This window comes from Ornithodoros turicata, chromosome 1 (genome assembly GCF_037126465.1).
Source record: "Ornithodoros turicata isolate Travis chromosome 1, ASM3712646v1, whole genome shotgun sequence".
NCBI classification, from domain to species: domain Eukaryota; kingdom Metazoa; phylum Arthropoda; class Arachnida; order Ixodida; family Argasidae; genus Ornithodoros; species Ornithodoros turicata.
In genome coordinates, this window is record NC_088201.1 from 189,644,087 (window position 1) to 189,661,188 (window position 17,102).

General features: G+C 47.5%; 1 protein-coding gene across 1 annotated transcript in view; it reads left to right on the forward strand.

The window, feature by feature from the left end:
• Nucleotides 1–1,893: 1,893 nt before the first annotated feature.
• The window catches only part of LOC135392280 (uncharacterized), a 117,106-nt gene continuing 101,897 nt past the window's right edge, over nt 1,894–17,102 (forward strand). Inside the window, exon 1 of the mRNA XM_064622999.1 lies at nt 1,894–2,182. The gene's annotated coding sequence lies outside the window, so the exon portion shown is untranslated. The remainder of the gene's footprint in view (nt 2,183–17,102) is intronic.

Genomic DNA, 17,102 nt, shown 5'->3' on the forward strand with positions numbered 1-17,102 from the left:
CTGCAGACGACCAGTAAATGATACTTTTTTTGGCAACGCCACAAAGCAACTGTGACTATAGTAAATGAAATATACGAGGCAATAACATTTTTAACATACAGTGAATATAATATGTTCCGACATGCAGCGAGATATATGTTGTGATAATAAAAACACCAGACAAAAACTGGCAAAAATTCCCTAATGCTTTCATTTTTGTGCAAACCTTTATTGTACAAAGGCATCCCCTGGAAAACGCACATGGGTGACACTGTCATCTGAAATGGAGAATACAAAGGTTAATTTAGATCACACCATAATGTCGGGCGATGTATAAACAAGAGCGTGAGTTTTGTGTTCTACGACTACACAACCTATGATGCGCTTTCACTTCACTTCCATTTTGTAGCGAGAAGGGACAGAGACGAGGCACGCAAGATACTATATGCCCTTCAGAACACAGCAACATGCTTTTAATTGTAGAAAAAGAGATGATGTTCCTCTGCCTTTTCTTCGTTCCCTATCCGTACAGAATAGCTTTTTTACCACCTGACAAAACAAATCTGCCACACTTCATTCTACTCGCTGATTTCATCAGCAGCACAGGGTAAGTGGTCACGAGAGCTTCAAAGTTTGTTAATGCAGTCTCTCACCATGGCCTTGGAGCGCACTGAATGCACACAACAGTTACTTGTTCGTTTGTTTTTTCTGACTTCTGTCTCAAAGTCTGCTCAGTTATGATTCTAGTACCCCTTTCTATATCGTGATATACGGTTATATCGGTTATTATACACGGTTATGTCCCCGCTTTCCGGGAACGCAAGTCTAGACGAGAACATGACAACTGTATGGGTATGTCCAACATACACAATATTTGAAAACCTACCTCGTCTGTGAGCAGATCTGTCGTAAACATGCCCCTGCTTCAAGAAACTTTCGGAATATGCTGCAGGTAAAGTATGTCGGATCCAGCATCCGGATACCCTCCGACAGAGGGCGCGCTGGGCATCCGACGAAGGCGATGGGGGCGTGACCAAATGAGATAAAAGCGGGGGGTTCGTTATCTCGGGAGGCTCTTTTTGGTTTGGATTGCGAACAGAGACAATAAACCTGGTATGTGGTCTGTTTGAATCTGCTTGTGTGCTGCTTGTTCTTTTGCGCGCGGAACGGACGGGTTGACGCCCCGAGGTTGTGGGAACTAAGGTTTCCACAACTGGCGCCCAACGTTTGGGGTTCGAGCCCGTCTGTTCCGTGGCGGGGAACACGCTGCACTGTTTGGTTGTACAGGGTCGGACACACATAAGCGTATCGCGGGAGCGCATGACCTGCAAGTATGCCAGCGCCGCGCAACGGATGCTCCTGGGTTTGAGACCTCGCGCCTAGCGAACATTCGCCACCTTTCGGTTGGGTCCGTCATTGCTCTCGTGGCGCCGGCGGGCGGGGAGACCCACCTGCTGTTGCTATTCAATCTCTGCTGACGATGTTTTGATGAGTGCGTGGCGCGGTGTAATCTTTTACGACATCACCGTCTTATCGGGATCAAGAAGGAAAGTGAAACAGACGGATGTGATGACATACGATGCATCCTTCGCAAACGAACAGATAACTATACATTACAATAAATGCAAGTATGCCACGACATGCGCCTGTTTCACTTTTCTTCTCGATTCCGATAAGACAAAGATTACGTCGCGCCACGCACTGATCAAAACATCGTCAGCAGAGATTGAATAGCAAGAGCAGGTGGGTCGCCCCACCTGCCGGCGCCACAAGAGCAATGACGGACCCAACCGAGAGGTGACGAATGTTCGCTAGGCGCGAGGTCTCAAACCCAGGAGCATCCGTTGCGCGGCGCTGGCATACTTGCAGGTCATGCGCTCCCGCGATACGCTTATGTGTGTCCGACCCTGTACTAGTTTTTGTGTAGTTGAGTAGTTTGTTGTAGTTTGTAGTTTATTGCTGTTGTTTCTTTGTGTGTGCGTTTTTCGTGTGTTTCTTTGAGTTTTTCAGCTCCCACCCGGTGGACGAGCCCTCGGAGCTGATGGCTGACAAGGCGAAGGTGCCCGCGCCGCAGTCAGACGCCATCGCAACAGCAGAACTCCTGTCACGCATGACGGAGTTGTGCTCGTTGGTGGTTCAACGCCTGGATGCCGGGTCGGTTTCCCCGCCGCAGGCACAAGCACCTCTACGACTCAACTTACCGGTGCCTACCTTCTCAGGTTACACCGATAAGAAGTCCGTTGCCGATTTCCTGGACGACCTCACCGCCTATCAGACGGGTATGGGAATTTCGGACGACGATCTAATCCAACGCATCCTGCAGGTTGCTTTGGTCGGAGACGCCGCCCGCTGGCTTCGGTTGCAATCGGAGTTTACGTCCTTGCAGGACTTCCAGGAGCGGTTCAAAAACGAATTTCTTCCCCCGGATTACGAATACCGTGTCCTAGAGGAATTGCATAAGCGTACTCAACATCCTGAGGAAAGCTTATCTGAATTCGTTCGGGCATTGCAAGATCTGTACAGCAGAGCGGATCCCACTGCTACGGAAGAGCAGCGCGTCGCACGGGCTATCCGTCAGTGCCACCCGCGCTTCCGGCCCTACTTAAGAGCCCATCGTTTTAAAACCCTTGAGGCGTTGGCCCAGGAGGCTCGTTCAATACAAGGCGACCTCCTGGCAGAGCTTCAATACCGGCCCCCTCCGCCCCCGGAGGCGAAATTCCGTAACGCAGGCTAGTATACGCATAGGAGAATGCGCGCATGCCTATTGGTTGGCACCGCGGCAGCCTGAAAACCTGGGGCGGCTAGAAACAGACGGAGTTGCGGAGTTGCCTTCGCCCCATCGCGGCCAGCATGGCTGCCAGTACCGGCAATCCAGTAGATGTGGGTTCGATCCCTACAGCTGGCTAACCTTTTCAGTGACTTTCATGTTTCATCGTTGCCAGTACTTGTTTACACTCTGCAATGGGAACTGAATTATCTAGAAGGGAAGGTGCAAGGAGCCAAGAAAGCGAGAGATGAATAGTGAACAGTGTGATCTCCTAGTACAGTGTTGCAATTGTGGAAGTGTTGTGGTCAGCTCTCGTTCCGAGCGGCGTTCCGTGTTGTTTGGCGTGCGTGTGTTTGACATAAGCCGCTGCACAAGTACGGTGGAAGAATTCAGTATTGCTTGGCTGCACCTAAGTGTACATTGCTCCCCCTTGCTCCCCTTGGAGAAAACCCTGGGACCGTCAAGTTTTGGAGTATTATTATGAAAGGAACATTACAACACTTCCTCCCACACACGTTTTCCTATTTAAGCTTGAAACCTCGTTCATTTTACCGAACATGAATAATTGAACCTCTTTAAGGAATAATGGGATAAGTCAAAAGATATCAAAACCGAGATAATGGGCCTGATCTGATTGTCCGTCCGTCACCTGCTCAGACTCCCCATATTACCGTGGTATACACCCTTCTCCCTTTCTGACCACGAATGTTTCTGTGTGTTGTTAAAAAGCAAGCTAACGTCCTTTGCTGGAGCAAAACCTGCATTCTCCTGTATTGTCCAGGCAATGCTACTGAATGGTGTGTCGCTACTCTTCGCACACTAGGTCCACACTAGCACATACTTCTTCAGCGCCCGCACCAAAAACCTTCCCGAACCACCCTTTCAGGGTCTCTTAATCAGCCGAACCCTCGCCCCATCACATTTCTTGGTCCATGACCAAATACAGCACACCAAAGTTCTGCCCTCAAAGCACTTCAGTCCTCACTGTTAGGTGACTCATTATGATATTTTGCAGCAACACTACAGTCAATGGGTTTGAGTATCACCCCTGGTGATGAAACTCCCCAATCATAATCACCAAATAAATTAGTTGTTGGGTACACACTAACACAAATTGCGCACACTACACATTCCGAGTACATGAGGGGTACCAGGACAGTTTTCTTCCTTATATGCACCTATACGTAGTCTCAAGCGTTGGAACATGCAACACCACGACTCCATCATCGTGGGCAGGTCAGTGATGCAACCTGCAGGAGTGAGACGGGCTCTCACAAAAACCATGTGAAACATTTCACAGTGCAAACGAATTATACAGGGTAGAATATACGCGATGGCATTGTGTGAGGTGCAATCAGTGCAGAAATCTTCAGTAATAGAATGTTCCAGTATTCACGAATACCGAAAAGTCACAAAAGCTCCGTTCCACCCCATACCGATGTGGGAAACTCAGTAAGATAGTAAGATATCCAAGGACTGCAGCCCAGAGGTGAAGTGCTGGCGTTTCAATATGAAATGCTGCAGCAGCGTTGAAAATTGAGCGCACCGCAGCATCGTTCTATGGTTATAGGTTATGGTTACAGATACTGTAGACCTTAACTGAACAAGTGAACATATCACTTGACTGCAGTAGAACATGGCCAAAAATTAAGGCAGGACACTTGCAAGATCAAGCTATCATGCCAAATCAGCATTGTGTCGACTTGACAAATATTTCCAAGCTATCCGCCATGCTAGAATGCCAAAAACAATAATGTGAACTGCGATAACAGCTGTTGCTAGACCAGCTAATCCTAAACGCTATCCGCATCCACCACACTATCTGCACACTCCGTTCGTGACACCTTGTGGTCAGTTTAATTTACTTCGATTAACTCTTCCACGTTAATTATTTGTGCCACAAACATTGCCAGGAAAATATTGTTTTATACTCCCGTAAAAGGGTTGAAAACTTTTAAAGCTTTACAAAATGCTAGGTCACATGGGTCTACGGATTCAAACAGGTGAGCTGGGGTGCAAGCAACAAGATGCCTGAGTAGATGTAATTGGGACACGTTCCAATTGGAAGCAGTGTCAGTACCCTAACGCAGTATTTGTGTTGAGGACAAAGCATCTTCAAATTCAACGTATGTTACGAATGTCCTTCTTTCCAACTTATTTTGACGACGCCCAACGATGGCTAGATGACTGCACTAAATGTACATCTACCTCGTGGATTATAAGCATGGTGAAGAGATCTGAACGGTGAGTTCTTTGCACCTTCAGGCAGTTCTGCTGTTTCAGTGTGCTCATTGCTTACCCACCTCCTGAAAGCAATACCATAGGGTAGGGGTCTTGAGGTGCATATAGTCATCTTAGACCATATGCTGGACACTGGTAGAAAAATTAAGATAGAAAAATCATAGAACAAGACTAGATTGGCAATATGCAATCTTAAATATGTATAACTGGCTCAACAAGGAGTTCAGGTTCTCATGACGTATATTTGATCTTATTGCAAGACAGTACTCTCATGTTACATAGCTAACTAACAACATGCTGTTTGTTGTTCATTTGTTCCATTTTTGTTGTCACAACCAGGTTGCTTCCTTGGAGGCATGGCTGTGTCAGAGGCCATACGCCTACATGAAACTAAGCTGGAGATGTAAAACAATGCCCATGAACTGCTTAGCTGTTAACCCAACGCAGAGAACAGTGTACCACTGGTATGAACAGTGGCGAAATGATGCATATGGCGATGACAGAGAGCCCACTCAGAAGGTGAAGGAAAAGATTTCTTTGTATAGACAAGATGATAACCCCCGCCATGCTTACTTTAGTTTATGTTCAGTTATTTTAGTGGTTAACATATTTTTAAACCTAGTATATAATAATGCTACATAACATGGTTAGCGGTATTGGATAGGAAGCACAGAATGTGTAAAAAATATTTTGAGGAACAGAGACTTTGAAGACTATCACAAAAAATTATGAATTTGGGAAATGTTGCTTTTTACGGCATATTCATCCGTTAATTGCACACTGATGTAGTTCTGATAAAGATATGAGATAAATTTCATTTGGAAGTATGCCCCTTGTACAAAGGTTCGTCATCCGCAGCAAAAAAAAAAAAAAAAATATTGAACTTAACCATCCCCACACTCACTTCACCTATTATATTTAGCAACATTACATCTAACATCAACTAGAGGTGTCACCAGCCTGCTGAGCTGGCTCCTCATATTATAATTTTTATTTTTACTAGTATTTAGCAGGGGGTACAAGCAAAAAGCTACGACACTGTTGCTTGGCGGGACCTGGCCCCCTCAATTACTTCACTTCGACAGTTCGAGGCTTCTGTTATTGTTTTCTTTTGTGGTAGCTAAAAGAGTTAAGTTGTTGTGCTTTCCTTGCTTATTTCACACCCATTATTGCCTGGCACCATAAGTCTGTGTTAGTAAGTGTAACGTCCGAGCAAAAACCAAGCGTTTAATGAATAGCAAAGTGGGCCCGCATACGGTGGGTCCAGATTCCAAGACAGAACTCAGAGCTCCCTGCGCGAGCTCAAGGTCATCAGCGTCTCGCCCAAGCTCTTGGCGATGGTGATGACACCCCTAAAGCAGCCAGCGGCCGCTACATAAGCATTGTGTCCGTCATCGCTTAAACATATTATGGTTATTCAAGTGCTCGTCAGTGTCCAATGTCATTTAAGTACATTCGTAGGACCAGTGCTCCTGTTGAACAGCGCCGCAGAAGTAGTCTGTTCTCGTGAGAACCTGAAGTGTGAAGGTTAATTTCTACAAGTTGTTTCTGAATAACGCAAATCGGGTTGTGCCGCTCCACTGTGTTTGGAGGAAGCAGCGACGATGCACTGTGGGCTGAAGCAGCCTTGCGGGGCAACACCGGATGTGTGTGACGGTGGTCAAGTTCTAAAATTATTTCGCTGCAAAAGCAGTCTTTTGATGAAACGTTGTGGAAAAAATAATCAAGGTGTGTACTATGAAATGCAGTTGTCTCATATTTTTATCAGAACCACCTCAGTATGCGATTGAAGGCTGACTGTGTGGCAAAAAGCAATATATCTGGACTTCCAATTTTTTTCGCACATACTTTTCCAAATATGCGCGCCCCAAAATATTTCTAACATGTTCTGGGCCTCCTAGGCAAGAGCGCTGAACAGTTTAAATGGCTCTGAAAAAATTGTGGAGTTCCATAAAAAGTCAAAGAATTTTTTAATTTTTGTTTTTCAGGGAGCATAAACTGTCGATTAGCCACCGATCACAGAGTGTCGATCAACCTTCAGTGCATATGACATGAAAGTGTTACGATTTGTGATCGCTCAGAAGATATCCGGTTAGAATTTGCAAAAAAAAAAGCTATTTCGTTGTATTTTTTTTTTTTAAACAGGTAGGTCACATGTCCCTTCGCAAATCTTCCCAGAGAGCAATTTTCTTTCTGCAAGCGGGGAGCATTGGCTGCATGGGAACAACCAACCACAATTTATTTGAAAGAAGTCAGGGACAGTCCAGCGCAACATCTGGGACATGGAATGACCCAGAACATAACGATAGAATGCAAGCGACTCAGTGTAGTCTTGGAGGAGGCAATATTACCCTGTATTTGGGATGTGCTGAGACGGAGAACAAGAGACTTATATACAGGACAGGACTCCCATCTGCATCTGTTGTCCTCCGTCTCTGTACATTGACTCAAGGTAATATTGCCTCCTTTAAGACTGTTGTACCTCTGCCAGCTAGTGATGGTCATACTAGAAAATATATAACGCCACTGTCTTCTTAGCTTCTGCATGAAGAGCCTGTTTATTTTTCCGTTGTTTGAGTTGGTCAAAGTTGTACACAGATGTCTGGGAGCACACAAAAATCACATTTATGGCAGGGCTAACAGCTCCCTAGAGCCATTAAAATTTGGACAAATTGTATCCCAATTCCAATGCTGGCATTTGCTATTCTACTATTTTGTCTGGGTTACTGATGGAAAGATATCACCTTCTACTTGGTAGTCCTCTGTTCTCAATTTTGTGTTTCGTTTTAACTTCAAATTCACGATCTGCACTACTCAGATACAGATGTGAAGACCTCTATCATCAAAGGTCTACTATCAAAGCTAATGGCTGCTCAATCCCAGAAGATCCACTTTGGTCTGTCAATTAGAAAAACCATAAAGATTTAGGAAGCAGCAAAAATGCTGCACAGTCAGGGCTTGCGTGACTCATTTTATGTCTTGATTATTCGTTGAATTCGATTTCAAAATATTCATATTCAATTTGTATTTGGTTTGAACTTGAAAATCACTATTTACGCGGCCCTATTTTCTAATTGTGTCAAGGTTGCGCAGCTCAGTCTCAGACCCGCAACAGTGCTTCTAGTTGCAGTTGTGCATGCCTGTCCCCTAATCGCAGCTGTGGCTGCTATTGCTAGTGATGACTGAAGAAACTGGCATCGTAGAGTGGTTTTAAAAAGGCTGTTGCGATACACTTGTCTGAAACTACGAAAATGTTATAATGCCTCTGCGTTCCACCATTGCAATTGAACAGGAGTCAATATGGCAGCATACACGGCAGGAGTGGTGTGTTGTGCATTTCTGCTTATGCACTCTTTTTCCAACAACAAATTCTTAGAAACAAGTCCAACTTGCTATTTGAGTGGATCACCAGAGCAACAGAAGCAAAAGAAAAAGTAACCAAAGTAGAGCAATGCTTTTCCAGAAAAGGAGAGAAAAAAAAAACTCGTACAATTCTCTTGTACAGTTGCTTTGCCATATAGTATTTTTTATGTTAACCTAAAATGCCATTTACAATGTGATGATGCACTGCAGATGGCTTGGTAAAAGCAAGGGAAGAGCTCCAAGCATTGCCGCATGACTCCTATAGGGCACGTGTGCGAGCATTCTTGCAAAAATGAACAACAATGGGTGATGCTCTTTCGAAAAAGCATCTTAATGCGAGGCCCGACATGTACAAAATAATACGCAAAAGTATTTAAAGTAAGATGCTAAATATGCAGCATACTGAATATTGAAAACAGAGTACAAGATACTCAAAACTGAAAGTAATTCGAGTAAAGCACTAAATACCCAAGTATTTAAGATACTCTTTAAAGTACTTTAGTATTAGCAGTAAGTGAAACGCCTATTCTGGCTGATGTGGCCGTACAACTGAAAGGAATAAACTTCCTCTGTCATACTTAAGCACAATGTTTGTTTACAAGGTCTTTGTGTCAAGTAATGTTTTATGTATTTTGGTGAACTCAAGTAAACTTTGGTGATATATTCTGACCCAAAACTTTGTAACCCCCTCCTGTATGGCAGCTTGGGTCTTTCAAATTCTGAGTCGTGTTTATTGCTTTGGTGACCAAGGAAATAAATGCCGGGATTATCTGGTACCTAACCCCCTGAGGATTCACCTGGGAATATGAATAGCAACAGTTTTCTTATGGCTATTGACGAGCAAGGCCAGGCATGGGACCAGCTTATTGTACAGGAGGATGAATGACAGATGCGGCAATTCCCAAAAACAAAGAATGAAAAACGGGGGAAGTTCCAGTGAGCTGAAAATCTGGACACTGTGGGGAAGTTTGCGGGACACGGCATGTCGAGGAAGGAGCGTTTTGAGTACTGCGTAGCAAATAGTGAAAGAAGTATTTCAAATGCTTTAAAAATACTTGTCACAAAACCTATCGCATAGAGTATCAAAATACAGAAAAAAAGTATACTGTATTTTGAGTATGTACGTAAGTCTGTGCGAAGCCATAAGCCCATAACACCAAGGACTTTGCTGATGCCGACATGGCATTGGCAGATAGGTTGTAAAGAGCCAAGTAACAGCTCCAAGCCATGTGCATGTGCACGCATTCTTGCAAAATGAACAGCAGTGGGTGTTGCTGATTGAGAAAAGCATCCAAATGCGAGGCCATAACACCAACAACTTTGTCAATTTTCTGTCATGCAAATCTATGGCAGAGAATCTGCTACACTAAGACACTCTAGAGGCCACTGTGTTCTTTCCAAATACATATTTATCGTACTTTCAGCAGAGGGAGTGTTATGCGAAATGAATAAGATGGGGTGGATACTGTGGTGAGCTCAGCAAACTGAAACATTCATTCTGCAGCAGACAAATTATTGAAATGCACTTGAATCTTACTATTACAGATGCCAAAGGGGGCAGGCTTATGTGAAAACACAGCATGCCACATTAAAGATCCATTGAAGCTTCTGCCCTGAGAAAACTTTGCTGTGCATTGCCACCTATCAATGCAAAACCACAACATTCAGCTTTGTATGCATGAGCTGCAGTTTCAGGTCGCAAGCTCACACAAGAACAGACCGCCCAAGAGACCATGCTGCATAGGTTACCACAACTAAAGGCAGCTGTGAATTTTATTATTGCAAGCAGATCCCCTTTGAATTGGCGTGACATACACATAGTAATTATTCGTATATCGGCTCTTGGATGCACACAGACGACAGAACAAAAAAAAAAAAAAAACTTCTAGAATACTAGACTCTTCCATCCAGATACAGGGAAGTGATACATCACTACTCCCTACCGCCCCCTCTTTATTTGGAGGGGGGTGCGAAGCTTGGAATATTGCTTGCGAAACCGCACAAATATGACTACATATTTTCAATCGTCAACTGAGGACGCAAGAATAGCAGTACACTTAAATTCTTCTTCAATCCTCACGCCAAATGTACGTAACACAGTCGAAATGAAAATAGTAGTTGCCCTTCATGTTTGGCTACACGGAATACTTTGCCCTCATTCAGAATCCCATCACAGCAAAAAGGAGTGTTCCTAGTGGTTCGACTACCTGCGTCAATAACAGAAGCAAGAAGCGAGAAGTGCAATTAAGAAACCGCAACGAATTTCAGAATTTCTTGCGTCCTGAGCGGCCGTTGAGTCTATTGACACTTGGGTGCATCTACTGATCGTACTTGATCAATGCGCGCTCAACACACACACACACACAAAGCAACACGAAACGGCACACGGAACGAAGGCTGGCCACAGAACTTTCACCACTGCAACACTGTACTACGAGTTGTAGTTCATCTCCCACTTTCTTTGCTCCTTGCACCTTTCCTTCGCAATAATTCAGTTCGCATTTCAATTGGTAAACACACACTGGCCGCCATGTTGACAGCGGTAGCGGCTGCGTCCGTTTCTGGCTCCCGCAGGTTTTCAGGCTGCCGCAGCGCCATCCAATAGAGATGCAGCGCATTCTCCTATGCGTAAACTAGCCTACGTTACGGAATTTCGCCCCCCGGAGCTAGCGTTGGAACCGCGCTGCGCGTGGTCGGGAGGAGCCGCCTCGGTCGAACGCCTGCATGCAACAGGTTTGGGTGACAACCCCCGTAATTCAGACAATGCGGAGTCATCCCACCGAGCCCTAGATCCGTTCCTCTATGACCAGAGGACGATCCCCGCAGGAACGAGCCTTGACAGACCCGTCCCGCCCCGAAGTCGCGGTCAACCTGGCCTTTCAGCTAGCGAAACCCCACGGCAGCGGGAGCGGCATCATCCTGCGCCCCCGCAGCCACGAGCGCCCAACGGCTGTTGGAATTGCGGCAGCCCTGACCATTTTCGTCGGGAATGCCCGCGACAAAGACCGAACACCCGTAATGTGCCATCGGGAAACGGTCGCAGCCGGCGTCCATGAATGCTCGCTCAACGACGTCGGCAAGTTGCGAAGAAAGCGAGCAGACGGTTACTATCCGTGGCCTTGATCAGTCAAAAACTAGCTTTGCAAGCGGTAAGATAACGCAAAGAGATGCTTTGGCTCCTCTTGCTTTTTCTGTCCGAGATTACATCGAGGATAAGGAACCAAACACCGCCGTTCGAATTTTGGGTAAAGATTACATCGCCCTTATCGACACGGGAGCTACGCTTTCCCTTATCGGGGATAGTGTTTACGAGCATTGCGTATCGCGGCATGTGGAATTGCAATCCACAGATGTCACTCTTCGTCTTGCTTCCAATGACGCCGTTCCAGCACAGGCTGCAGTTGTGCTCTGGGTACGTTTGGATGGGAGACGACGAAAGCAGCGCTTCGTGCACCTTCCTGGCCTGGCAGTTCCTGTTATCCTGGGCAGAGTCTTCATCATCCGGGAGAAGTTGGTGCTGGACCTGCCCAATGGAGGATACGTGTACCACGGCTCGTCGGGGTTTTTCCGCTTCGCCGCAGCACGGGACCACTGCACAGCACAGCAAGCTGTGGCAGCGTCCGTTGAAACGTCTGGGCTGCCGACTGTCTTGGGGTCATTCCATGGTCCCGAGGAGCAACGCCGTCAGCTTGAACAAGTACTGCGGCAATTTGACGGAATCTTTACCGAAAAACCGGGTAAGTCGTCTGTGTTACAGCATAGCATAGACACCGGTAACGCTAGGCCCTGGCGTTGTAATCCGAGACCTTCGAGTGTGCATAAGCGTGCTTTGTTAGACGCTGCTCTTGATGAAATGCTCCAAACCGGTGCAGTTCAAAGGTCCCAGAGTCCTTGGGCATTTCCTGTTGTTCTGGCTCCGAAACGTGATGGTACGGCTAGGTTATGCGTCGACTACCGTCGACTTAACGCAATAACTGTAAGGGACTCTTACCCCTTCCCGTCCATTGAGTCAATCTTGTATTCCCTGGGCAACGCAACTGTGTTTTCAACGCTTGATTGTAGTAGAGGATTTTTGCAAATCCAAGTTGCCCCGGAGGATGTCCCAAAAACAGCCTTTACGTGTCATAGAGGTTTGTTTGAATTTGTACGAATGCCTTTCGGACTGTCCAATTCACCTGCCAGTTTCCAGCGGTTGATGGATACAGTGTTGGGAGATGCGAAGTACAATTTCGCAATGGCATACATGGATGATGTCGTAGTGTTTTCTAGAAGTTTTCAGGAACACTTGGAACACCTATCAATCGTCCTTGCAAGGATGAATGAAGCGGGCATAACGATCAACCCCCGCAAGGTGCAGCTGGCATCGTCTAGGATCAGCCTTCTCGGCTTTGTGGTGGACGGAGGGACCATCCGTCCTAACGACGACAAGCTAAAGGCGATCACGGACTTTCCCGTTCCCGGTAACGTCAAAGCCTTGCAGCGCTTCCTAGGTATGGTTGGTTTTTACAGACAATTCATTCCTAATTGTGCCGAGCTAGCGCAGCCGCTTAACCAGTTGTTGCGCAAGGACACGCGCTGGAATTGGGGAGAAGAGCAGGAACGATCATTTCCAGCTCTATCACAAGCAATCGCTGATACGGCTAGGCTTTATCTGCCCGACCTTAACAAACCATTTGTTGTGCAAACAGATGCAAGCGATTACGGTGTTGGCGCAGTTCTCTTGCAGGAGCATGACGCTATTCTTTGTCCAGTGGCTTTTGCAAGCCGCACGCTGAATCCGGCAGAACGGAACTACTCCGTGACGGAAAAGGAGTGCTTGGCGATCATCTTCGCTTTCAGGAAGTTCGACCTTTACCTGGATGGCAGTACCTTCACTGTCCAGACTGACCACCAGGCACTTTCTTGGCTGCAGCGGCTCCATAACCCGTCTGGACGACTTGCCAGGTGGGCCCTAACGCTACAAGGCTACTCCTTCAACGTGGAGTACAGGCGGGGCTCAACGAACGTGGTAGCAGACGCACTGTCCCGCGCGCCTCTACCGGAGGGGGAAGAGGAAGGCACCGAGGCGCCTTCTCAACTTCTGGCAGCAGCACAGGTGGCACGAGACGTATCTTCGTCTTGGGGCACGGTCGTGAGCAGAGAGCAGCTCCTAGACGCTCAGAGAGCGGACGGCCTTTGTCAGCGGGTGTCGCAGTGGATAGCTGAGCAAGACTCGGCGGACACCGGAACGACTGACGGACGGCACGACTCCTATCTGCTGGGCGAGGATGGCATCCTGTTCAGATACATACCCCAGGCGGATGAGGACGACGGCTCATCCCCGTTCAGAGTCGTGGTGCCACGGAAGTTGCGTAAGTCTTTCATACGTTACTTTCATGACTCGGCCTTGGCAGGTCACAGCAGCGGCAGGAAAACTTATGAAAAGTTGTGTCGCGTTGCGACATGGCCAGGAATGAGGCAGGATGTAACAAAGTATGTTCGTACTTGTCCCGTATGCCAGAGAGCGAAACCTCGTGGTGGTTTACCCCCTGGGCGCTTACAGCCTGTTCAGAGCAATAGACCCTGGCAGATACTTGCTTGTGATGTGATGGGACCATTTCCCCGTAGTCCTAGAGGTAACCAGTATTTGTTCGTGGTTACTGATCATTTCACGAAATGGGTTGAGCTGTTTCCTCTCAGGACACTGACTTCCCAGAGAGTGTGGGAAAAGTTACTCGACACCTTTTGCCGGTTCGGGTTTCCCGCACAGCTGATCACCGACAACGCAACCTACTTTACAAGTAAGGTGTTCTCAGATTCTTGCGCTGTCTTAGGCATTCAGCATAAGAAGACTTCCCCGTATCACCCTCAGGCTAACATTACCGAACGTGTTAATCGGAACCTGAAAATGATGTTGGTTGCTTTTACTAGCCAGCACCACCGTGATTGGGATCTTCGCCTGGCTGAGCTGGCGTTCGCTACACGGACGACGATCAACAGGTCTACAGGATTCACCCCGGCGTTCCTGAACTTGGGACGAGAGGCCCCTTTTCCAGTGGAGAATGCTCTGGGCCTCCGGGATGGTGGTACCCGGCCTCCTTATTCAAGGTTTGCTGAGGACCTCCGGAGTCGACTGGACGATGCAGCCCGGACGGCTCGGGAGAACCTGGACGTCGCAAGGTTGGACCAGGCTCGCCAGTACAACCGTGGACGTCGGAACCTCACCTACAGCGTCGGTGACCTCGTCCTTCGACGGACTCACCCGCTAAGTGATGCGTCACTAGGCTTTGCAGCTTCACTCGCAGATAGGTGGGATGGCCCCTTCGAGGTAAGTGCGTGCTCCTCCGGCCTCACTTACAGGCTTCGTCGCTGCGACACCGGCGAAGAGACTGGGCCAGTTCACATCTCGGACTTGAAGTCTTACCATCTCCGAGACCCGGACGGAGAGGAGCCCGATTTGCAACCTGCCTCCCTCCAGGACCTGGACCCGGATCCCGTCCCCGGACCTGCGTCCAGCCGCTACAACTTGCGTCCCCGCAGGCGGCGCATGTAGCTGCCACTATCTCCATCGCTAAGCATAGTGCTTGTGATTTAGTGTTTTATTAGTGTGATTTCTGTTGCACAGTTTTCCGCTGTTTGTCCTAGGGAGTGCCCTTCCGGCGCTTACGGCTTGGGGATGCCCTCTTACCGTGTTCCCTTTTTTCTCTCCTCGCATACAGATGCGTCGACGTTCCCGGCCCCGCCAGCCCTGGAAGACCCCGGGGTTCTGCGCGCAGCCCCCCCGGCCAGACTCCCGCTCCCGTTCTCAGGGAAGTTCCGCACGCGCACCTGGTCCTGCCTCCTCCCAGTGTCACTCCGTGGCAACGTGGACCATCGTTGCAGACGGGCAGCCAGTGTCGTGGGCATCCCGGTCGCGTTGGACCAGCCAGCCGCGGCCTCTCCGAGGTGATGACTTGGCCCTCACCCCAGCTCCCTTCCGGAGCCACACCCTGACAGAGCGGCACCCCGCCGACCCACTCCAGCCACTCACGGCAGATGAGAAACGACTGCTCTGCCCAACCTGCCACGTTCCCGAGTTGCACCGTGCCACCCATCGCAGGGGTTCCCTCCACCTCGCCCGTGTCGATGCCGCCCGCAAGGACAGCGATGTCAGCGCGGCCCTATCAACCTTAAGACGACTTAAGCCAGAACTACTCGCAGAAGCAAGGCCTCCTCCACCCCAGACAGCAGCCCCGCAGTCACCATTCGACGAGGCAGTCCTGGAACTGACGGACGACCTGATGACCCTCTAAGGGGAGGGGAGTGTCGGATCCAGCATCCGGATACCCTCCGACAGAGGGCGCGCTGGGCATCCGACGAAGGCGATGGGGGCGTGACCAAATGAGATAAAAGCGGGGGGTTCGTTATCTCGGGAGGCTCTTTTTGGTTTGGATTGCGAACAGAGACAATAAACCTGGTATGTGGTCTGTTTGAATCTGCTTGTGTGCTGCTTGTTCTTTTGCGCGCGGAACGGACGGGTTGACGCCCCGAGGTTGTGGGAACTAAGGTTTCCACAAGTAGCAGTTTCACACACAATATGACTGCACCACGATATCAACTTACCTGCTTAAAACAAAAAAGAAGGGAGCTGATACCAACATGTTGCACCGTCCTCATGATAAAGAATGCTGCAAGAAAAACACTTCATTATGACCAAGATGCAACGCAAGAATTAACACTTACAGTTACCATGCTTAAACCATATACAGAAAATATCCACGTACGTATGGCACTACAAAAAATAAGCATTGAGTGTTCTGGAAGAAAAATAGTTCATTGGTGGTCAAGCCATTATTTACACGTAACAATAGCCAATTCAACAGATACTTAAATTTACCTTTGCTATAACTAAAGGAAACGACAAAAAAACTGCACAATCGGCCTGCTTCTATCGAGCTGTGTGAAAATCTGAAAAGAAAAAAAAAGACACGTCATTTTTTATCAAAACGGAATGGCGCTTTCCACATACCTCAGTCAAAAAGCGCAAAATAAAAAAAATGTTGAGAGGAACATGGTACAGAAGTGTGTAATGTGCCCCCGTGAAAGGCCTGCAATAAACGTTCATTCCTGTTAGGAATATACGTATATCAATATTTGCCATGAAATATTACAGGTTCCATTCGAAACGTGAAAGCCTGTCCACAAGTCGGAGCACCTTTTTTTAACGGGTGTTCGTGGTCGCTTCTCTGCTCTGTAGCCCCTGTCTGGGTTGATTCCAAGAAATGTCCTGCAATTCCAGTAATGTGGGGATACATGAAATACACATGGACCCGGTTTCAGCAACACTAACTTTTCAAACAAGATCAATGGTGCCCTATGCCTGAGGTTCGCCATCCCCTGTTGAAAAAAAGCCAAATAGGTTGTATGCGATCCTATTTATGCTATACGAATTGATGTAGGATCCTTTATGTCCTATTTTGTATCATGTGAGAAAGTTGTGGGATCCTATATGTCCTATATTCATTCACATATAGGTGAGTCATACGATCCTACATGTCTCGTATTAGGCTATGTAGGAGAGTTGTGGTGTCCTACTTGTCCCATATTCGGCAATATAGGAGAGTTGTTGGACACTACATTGCCTATATCCGGCTACGTAGCAGACTTGTGGGATCCTACAAGGCATCAAAAAGGAGCTATAGGAGATCTTACATGACCTATTTGATTTCATGTGGGGAGGACGTGGGGAATTATTTTGAGATATGGAAGTCATATATTAACACAGCAACAAACA